The sequence below is a fragment of the Buceros rhinoceros genome, unplaced genomic scaffold, assembly GCF_000710305.1.
Source record: "Buceros rhinoceros silvestris isolate BGI_N320 unplaced genomic scaffold, ASM71030v1 scaffold10764, whole genome shotgun sequence".
Taxonomy (NCBI): Eukaryota; Metazoa; Chordata; class Aves; order Bucerotiformes; family Bucerotidae; genus Buceros; species Buceros rhinoceros.
Window position 1 is genome coordinate 49900 of NW_010407659.1, and position 9415 is coordinate 59314.

Below are 9415 nucleotides of genomic sequence, written 5' to 3' on the forward strand. Positions count from 1 at the left end.
ATTTTTGCCCCTTGCTTCCTCAGTCTCTGGTTTCTTGACTTCAGAGATATGCAGCTTTGGTTCACCGTGTTTGTACCCTTCAGGAGCATTATTTCCTGCACACCGCCGTAGAGAAATACTGTATACATTAAGCTTGCTTTACTGTATATAATAGAGTCTGCTCATAGTTTTACCCTGGAGCCACAGCAAGACGTTTTGATACAGAGACCAGACATTTGGTATTCGGTCTTCATGGAGCACGCAGCAAGATACCCACTGCCTGTGTTAGGGTTGTCCCCTGGCGTGGGACTGACACCAGAAGAAGAGAACCCCAAAACTTTTCCCACTTCTCTGGCAGAGCGGAAGAGCCAGAGTCTTCCTCGCTGGGAGTGAAAGAATATTTTACGTGGAAATCAGATACTTGTCCTGCAGGATGCCCAGGAGCTAAGGTGAGATGGCTTAATCTAACTGCTAGAATACATCCCTCCTCTATGCCCATACAATTTTAGATGTGTGTGTAAATTCATGTAAATGTATATTCATATTTGATATGCTTCTCACTGTCTGGCCAGGAATATCAAACAGAGGAGCCGATGCTGCTTAGAAATAATGGCACCCAGGTCGTTGTGAGGAGGTGAACCACGTGAGCAGCTGGGAGGAACGGCACAGGCTCGGTGTGACATGATCCAGCCTGGTTTCTGCCCCTTGGCACCTCCAGTGGCATGCTGACCAGGGCAGGAACTTCTCAACTGACCTGTTTCCATCTCATTTCTGCTGGCCGTCCTCAGAGACAGGGTGCAGCGCAGGCCGGCTGCATCGTCACCTCCCCTGGCTCACCAGTCACTCCAGCTTCTCGCAGACTTAAAGCACTGTGCACTGTGCAGAAAATATTTGGGTTTGTAGAAGGGTTCTTTCCAAATGTTTTTATTTTCTCTAAATGCAGTTTGCAGTACGCAGGGCAAATATGTGGCAATGTGAGGTGGAAATTCTCTTGTATAAATAAGCTTGGGAGCATACCTAGTGAGCAAAATGCATAATGCAAATCACTGTCTGGGAATGTTTTATGTGATGTGAAACCTTTGCTTCAGCAAACCAAAAATGATCTCTGTTGCAAACCTAATTTCTCTTTCTGGGCATCGGAAAAGAAGGTATCTGGTAATGTATCCAGCAAACAATTCTGACATTCATTTCAGCTCTACAATCCAGTCATTGTAATAGAAAATAGACTGCACAGGAAAATGTTACTTCAGAAAAACATGAGCCTCACAGGCTTCGCCCTATACAAGCAGGCATCAAGTTAATGAAGTCTGGAGTTAGGAAAAAAATTGATGTAATTTCACTTTGGACTTGCAGGCATTTCAAAGCAAAGAGTACAATCGCCATCAGAGAGTACCTGACACAGAAAACTTGCCGGCCTAAATTGGACATCACCCACACTTATCAAATAGTGGAATTTTCCTTCTTGTTGGATGCCATTTCAGTTCTGGTTCTCTGGCTGTCAGCCCATGCCATGTGCCTTCAGGAGGGACACATTTTCCCACTGGCAAAACTGTACAAAGATTAACATCTCTGGTGTTGCCATTTGTTCCCCATCTCCTTTGCTGAGCCATCTCTTTTCTCGCTGCTGATTTGTACGTGCCTGAGGAACAGTATTTAATAACGAGTGTCGGTTGGGGTGAGATGTCGAGATGCTTTCGGGCGTTAAGACGCAGAGCCTCTGTAGGCTTGCCAGCGCATCGACTCAGTGTTCTCCTTCTGAGCGAGCCCCTCAGTAGGGTTGACATTATTCATTGACAGTATTGCATTATTCACACAGTGGTTTAGGTGCGCGAGGTGCAGTGTTTGTTTGCTGGCAACGTTAATTTCGTCTGACAGAAATACCTCATTAAGGGTTGAAAGTCATTGCAACACAAAGCACAGAGGGTGACAGTATTCTGGGGATTTATTTTAAACCCAAATATTTGCCGGTGTATGTGTATGCAAGTCACTAGTGACTTCTTCAGGTTTACTCAGCTGGTCAGATAGGTGAGGAGACTGTCTGGGTAAGACCTTTCAGGAGTTTTGTTGTTGAGTATCTGGGTCTGGCCATGTTAGTGTAATGTTTTCTGCAAGAGAGCTGATTTACAAGGGAAATGGCACAGAAAAGCAGGGATGAAGTTTCTGGCAGCTCTCTCCAGAGGAAACCATTCCCTGGTAGATCCACCGCAGTAACGGCTCCATGGCTAAAAATACCCCAGCTTGCCTCATCCGTAGAGACGTTTGCCCCTTTGACTTCAGGACAAAAATGCCTGTGTGCCTTGATGGGTGAGTAATTATCTTTCCTGGAGCTCTGACTGGCCACTTGTTCACAGACGGAGTAGATCAGTACACAGGGCTGTCCCGCAGGGTCGTATTTCATCGGGCTCTATGACTTCAGCCTGTGTAGTTTATTACTCAGCGTGCTCCTTGCTGAGCTGGGTTACGGCCGGCTGGATGCCTGTGAGATGCCCTCACTGTGCTCCCCTGCTGTCGTGGCCGCAGGTCAGCAGCAGACAATGGGGGTTTGAGAAGTCCCAGCCCCAGCTGAGACCGTTCCCAGTTTGCAGTCATCTGAATGAAGGTGGTCAGAAAGCAGTGGCACAAAGTAAAATGCAAGGACACCTGAGCATAAAACCAGACCAGGGCAAAAGAACGCACTGAAAATCTTTCAAATTTGCTGTGGGTAGAGAAGCCCAGTGTAGTTATGGAAGTACTTGTTAAGCTTGGATTTAAATACGCATCTACTGACATCACAGTCACAAAAATCCTTGCCCCAAACCCTTATTTGGGGAGAGGAGCCCGTGTTGCTCGTTGAGTGGTTCTAGACTGCCTGTTGATGACGGTATTCCAGGGTGTTGGGCTCAGGAAGTGAAACTTGTCTCCCAGCTGAACCACCTGGAGGTGTTTTGGGATGTTATGATTTTGGGGGAGGTTAATATTTTCTCTCTTGTAATGTCAGTTTAGCTACGACAAAACTGTGGGAAGAAGCACACCACGTGGAAACATTTTCTGCACTGAATATAAAAATCCTCGTTTTTAAGTCAGGCATCTTACATCTCTTTGGCTGCGTACCAAAGCTGTAGGAGGAAGAATTACTTAATATCCATTTTAGATGACCCACAGAATAAGATAATGAGGTGTATCCTCTCCCTACCAGCTGCAGAGTGATTAAAAAAAAAAACCCCAAAAACAAAAACCCACCTGCATAAATGTGCTCATGGTACACACAATTATATAAAATTAGTAAATAAGTGCAGTGAACTGCTTGAGGTTTGCGTTGAGTAGATAGGAATATGTAAAAGAGCCCCTAATTGCAGAGATTTTTTTTTTTTTTTTAGAAATTGGTCACAGTGTTCTATTTTTAGACTTCATGATTTAAACACTTGTATCTCCTGCAGTATCTTACAAGGATCAGGCTTTAGGTAATACGTAATTACCTAAATTAGGCAAAGGCTCCATGGTTCTCGAGTTACTGCAGGTCTGCAACTGGCTTGAGAAATTGCCAGTGGAAAATGGCAAAGACCCTTTTGAAGCCATCTGAGCTTCACCTTCTTGCTCAGGCCACCTGTCAATTCACCATTTAATGTGGTCCTGCAGCTCTTGCAGATGTGCTTGAAGAATGGGGAGACTTCCAATTTTATTTCACGTTTCCATGCTTTTATAGAACTTTTTTTTCCCTAAAGTAAGTGAGCACTTTGTAACCCCTTCTGGGGTAACGTGGGGAAAGTCGATAAAGAACATAACCAGAGGGTGGTCATGAGAATGGTGTCCAGCCTGAACATGGACTAACCTTCTGATGACCTGATAACCAGGCCAGGGGGTTAAAAATAAAAACCTGTTCAGGACACAAGTCTGGGTTTGAGTTGTCCTCTGGAATTGTGTCACTGCTGAAGGCAGCGGGGGATAGGCTAGAGACAGACACATGCCATGATTTGGGGGAGAAATGGTGAGGAAAGGACAACGCTCGTCTCCATAGATAAATAACAGGCTGGATGCCTGGTGCAGCCCCCAATGACAGTAACACGGAGTATTTTGAACAATCACCCAACGACAGCGGGGTGGCCTGCAACAGCATCACAGTGACATCGAGGAAAGGGAGTCAGCAGTGCAGTCCACGCTGCCGATTTGTAAGGAAACAAACCAGGGCTCAAACGTTATATCCCCAGTAGTTCTTCACGGCTAATGTTGGTACGATGAATACCAGAGGAATTAGTAACAAATACCCTGCACACCCCCTCACTGGAAAGTGTCGCCAGTATATACTTAACTTGTAACGCTTCTGGGAGCACATACATAATTTTGGTGTTTGTTATTGTGTAAAAATATAACTTCGAGGGCTCATTGGTCTAAATTTAATTATGTAATGGCATAAGTTAAACTGCATGAGAGATACATAATTATGGGCTGACTCTTCTATCTAATACTATCAGCTGATGTTATCAAACCAGCATTTTACTCCTGTTTGTTTCAGTTTTGAGAGCTTTCACTTGCTGAGTCCGTGACCCCGAGCAAATGAAAGTTTCACAACAGAATCTAACAATCAGAAAATGTCTATAATAGAAGAAGCTTGGTTTCACTCTTCCTTTCATAAATAATGTGAGATTAAGATCTAATTGATTGCATTCTCCTGTGATGCATACCACAGGAATTTTTTTTTTTTTTATGATTTCTCTCAGATTTCCCATTAGGAATGTTTATTTTTCTGTAAAAACACCCCAGAATATGCTGTCCTCCTAATTTAGAGTCCCAGAGTTTAAGATGATGGATGTTGCATTGTTTTGTGGTTTACAGAGGGCCAGACAGGAATGTTAGAAATATATGACTTCATAACTTTTAGTCTGTCCTCTTGTGAGACATGTAAAACTTTGTGGGTTTTTTTTCTTTCTTTTGTTTTCAGGGAGACAGTGAAATTTGTAGCAACAGATCAAAGCGCTTGTTCTCAGTGTCTGGTCTGAACTAAAAACCCCACCATATTTAATGGGTTATTTGTGGTATTCAAAGGGATTTTAGCATGAGACACCTTCCTGCCATGGTCTCAGAAATGTTCTGTCTGATAGAAGGATCCTGCTGGAGAATCATCTCTTCTCAGAAAGAGCACTGAAATTAGTAGTAAAGCTTAAAAGAATCTTTCTTCCGCCATGGGAAAATAAGGAACTAATCAGGTGGTCTGAAAAATAAGGAGCTATTCAGGCCCTCGGGGGGAGGATGTATGATGTGCAGAACCCATGCCCACATTACTCCAGTTTGGATGTTTTCAGGATTTTCCTGTAGCAGGGTGTTGGGCAGAAAAACCTTGGTGCTTCTTCCTACGTGGCAGAATTTCCTTCTCACTACAGTAAATAGGGGTTGAGCAACAGCAGAGCTCCCATGGGAAGAGTGAGCAACCTGGGGGGTTTTATTTTGAAGAGTATTGCTTCCTTCTGGTAGCATTAACCAGGCTGGTGTGCCACGGGTCCTCGCTGGGCACTGCAGGGGAGAGTGGGGTCATCACTTACTGCCATGGGTTTGAGTCAGAAAATGGCGGCACCAAAACAAAACGTGGAGTTTTAGGGTTCTGCAGACATGCTGAAAAAGATTATTTATCTATTTATTTGTTATTTATTATTTATTAAGACAAGTATTTGGTTATGCATTATTAAAAGATAAGAAAGTTTAGCTAGTGTGTTTATTTCCTCTTCCTGGAGGAAGGCTGGAAGAGGAACATCTCAGTGGCTAATTCAGTGTGAAGCCAGCAGCTGAGCCCTGCATCCCCCCGGGCTGTTGAGGCTGTTGGGTCAGGGTGCTGGGGGCCATGGGGGCTGCTGAGCAGCCCCAAGGTGGGGATGGTGCTCAGCTGTGGGGTGGCCGTGCTTGGGGAGAGCTCTGTGTTTGCATGACCAAGGGTTTATGCTACAGGAAAAGAATGTAACTAGGGACCGTGTGAGGTTTGGGTTTTTGTGTTTTAACTGCTGAAGAATTCAGGGGTTGCTGTTGTTATTGTTAAGGTCCTGTATCCTTGGAGCGGTGGGTTTCTTTGTTTGCTCTTGCTTTAGCTCCTCGTGGCTTTTTCACCCTTGGCCCCGTTACAGCAGCCTGCTGCAGTTTCCCTATAAAGTGGTATATAAAGCTTAATCAGCATTAAAGCAGAGCTTATTCCCCTGCTACGTTAGAGGAAAGGAGCTGTTTTCCAAAATGATGTTGCGGTGGAGGAGCAGGATGAACTGGGCAGAGCAGGCAGAAGGAGAGGAACGTGATGAGCATATACCCCTTGCCATCAGCTCTGTTATCCTTCTTCCAGGTAGAAATGATGCTGGCAGGCGGTGTTCTCCATCATGGCTTAATGGAAGGGACTCGCTCCTTTAGATTTCGTTTTATCTCTGAGACAGACTGAAAATACTGCATCTCATTTATTAAATGTGTAAATAACCTCAGGGTGGCTGTGTAAATTTTACTTTTTCTCATATTTGAATATAATGCTATAACTATCATTAAAATAAGGCAGGAGTTGGTTTAATTTCTTTTCTACAAAAAAAAAAAAAAGAAGTAGCTGGAAATATTTAAGTTTGGGGGTTCTGTGATCCATGACAAAATTAATTCAGTATTATACCCCGTTGATTTGCTGTAGTGGTTCAAGGTTCTCTGCAAGTACAAAGGACTGTGTTTCTTCAAATAGCTCACAGATAGGTCTCAGAAAGAGACAGTCTCCACTCAACAGAAAACCCAGCTTTATAAGTGTGTCCCTCTCGTGTGCAACAAGGGAGAAACTGAGTCAGTCCTTGCCTCTGGGTCAGGAGAAGCCTATCCCTGGGATTAAACTGAGCTCTGCTAAACTCCTGGGGCTCCAGCTGGGTGCTGGGAGTCCATCGACTCGGACAAACAGGCAGAGCTTGGAATCATGGCTGGCGGAGGGCAGGCGTGAGGTCAGGCAGCAGGAAGGCATCAACTGGTTTGCCCTTTGCTCCCAGCTACACCAGGAAATCCAAAGCTTTGGGGCAGAAATGTCAGATGAAGCCCATGCTACAGTTCAGGAAGAGAAAAAGGTCATAACCAAAGCAGGGAGCTGCTCGGGGAGTGGAGGGGAGCTGGGAGTATATGTGTTGGTAACAGAAAGGTGTGATTGCTGACCTTGCATTGCGTTTCGTGGCAAGAAGGACTTGGTCCAGCCCCGCTGCGCTGCTCGGGTCAGCACACCGGCTCGGCCAGACATGCTGGAGTGCACGTTCGCTAGGGGTACTGAGGGTGCAAACTTGCCCTCCTTGTAGACCAGGAAATCTACAGAATGCAACTTCCCTCAAATACGTGCCATGAACAATATTTACAGCCAGAATTTTATTTCAGCGTGCGGAGCTGATGGATGCTTTTCTTGGGAGCATGGTATTTTATGTCTGAATGTTGTGACAGAGGTCTATAGCGAAGCTGGGTGGCTAAAGGTCGCGCTGTATTATGCTGTATCTCTGCCTGTTAATTATAGAGGACTGTAATCTGCCACTGCAGTCACAATTCAGCTGGGTCTTGATTTTGCAGAGAGTTAATGAAGTGAGGGAGGGCTGGAGACACAAAGTCTCAGCAGCTGGCTAGGGGACACACAGATTTCAAAGGGAAAAGCTTTTTTCTTTTGTTTTGTTTACTCTAAGAAGCAAAAACTTCAGCCTGGAGGCCCCAAAACTGTAGATCCCTGTAGCTAAGCCCAGACAAGACTTCGTGCATTTTGGCACATACAGGAATAAAAGGACGTGGCTTTCTGAATAACACTCGATGCTGCGATTACAGAGAGGTTTCCTGATACCCAAGAGGAGATAACGGCTGAGCAGGGAAGATGTGAGAGCAGTGTTACAGGGGGTTTTCTCCCCACCAGAACCTCTTATCTTGAAATTCTTTAGCTGTCTGAGGTGGTTTATCCTCTCTTCGTTTAACTCGGGCTGTAATACAGGGATGCAGTTCCCTGTCTAGCAGAGAAGGGTATTATTTCTCTTTTTCCTTTTCCTTTTCTTGTACTCCATCCCCTATATCATACCGTAACCCGCCTCACAAGTGCTATATAGTTCGTTACAGTGCCTTCCACGTCATGTCTCGAAAACACACACTATCGTAGTCCCTGCTCCTGTTTTTTTTCATGTTGTCTCCATCAGTCACTAATTCCTCTCAAAACTCCTTCTTTAACCGAGGGGAAACTAATGGAAGTTGATGTTGCCCTCAGTGCACCCTCCTCCTCTCTGGTGTCTGTACGAACCCGTGTATTATGTTTGTTTCCAGGTAAGTTATTCCACTGCTCTTTTCCTTATTGCCCTCTTCTAAACTGACCTTTTCAGTGCTGTGTGAACGAAGGATCCTGCATGAATTAGTAATTTGATAACCGGAGTCCAAGCCAGCTGCCTGTATTGTAGTCAAGTTGAACTTGAGCTGTTAAAAATCACTTTTTACATTGAATTGTTTTCATATATGAAAGCAAACTGAAAGTTAAGCTACTTCAACACGACCTATTGAAGTGACAGGGTGACACAAGTCAGTGGCAGGTCTGAGAGCTGGAGAGAAAAGGGTGCCTGGCTGTAGCCCAGCTTTGTGAATGACAGGGGGTGAGGATTAACACGGGACACATTCCTGAGCACCCTGTGAGCCTTGCCAATTCTCACAATGTCCCGCTGAAAGGCGTGTTAAATGTTCCCGAACCACTCTGAGGGGAAGTGGAGGCTTGTAGTTGAAAGATATGCCTGAAGAGAAGTCCTGATAGGATCTCAAAGATCCTTGTCACTTCATTCCTTCCCCTTTCCTCTGCCACAGCTGACCCACAGCTGCAGGGTGAGATATTTCATCCACACCTCTCCAAGCACAGGCATGCTGCGGCAGTGGGATCTGTGCTCTTCTGGCTTGCTTTTCCTGCAGAGCAGAGGCTGAGGCTTAAAGGTGAGCCCAAACCAAGCCGCCATCACGTGTCACCCCCTGTCCACAGCAACAGAGAAGAAATAGCTACGTGTTAGGTTTCCCTTTCCCGAGGAGATAAAGAGCAAAAAGACTACTGAGATACTCATATGGTGTTTGTGCTGCAGGATGGGACTAAACTAGATAGAGGGAAGCACATGCTTTGGAAAGAAAAGCTGCTCGTAGTAGGAGGAAAGAAATACTAAATACATAGAGTAAGGATGACAAAGACGACAAAAACAGAAGAGGGAAAACCCCCAAACGTAAAGAAGGTGAAGAAAAGCCCAGAAGCAGTGAGACACCTCCACAGCACATTCCCCCCCCAATTCCTCTTCCCCTGACAGTGCACAAGAACAAAGCTGGGAGGGATGGATGGATGGTGGGTGGATGGATGGGTGGATGGATGGAGAGCCATGGCCTGCAGGAATAACCTGGAGAATCAGCGTCGTGGCCCCCTTTGAAGCAGCCACGCAACCTGGATGCAATTTTCATTTCCTGCAGGGAAACTCGGCCTTGTTCTTCT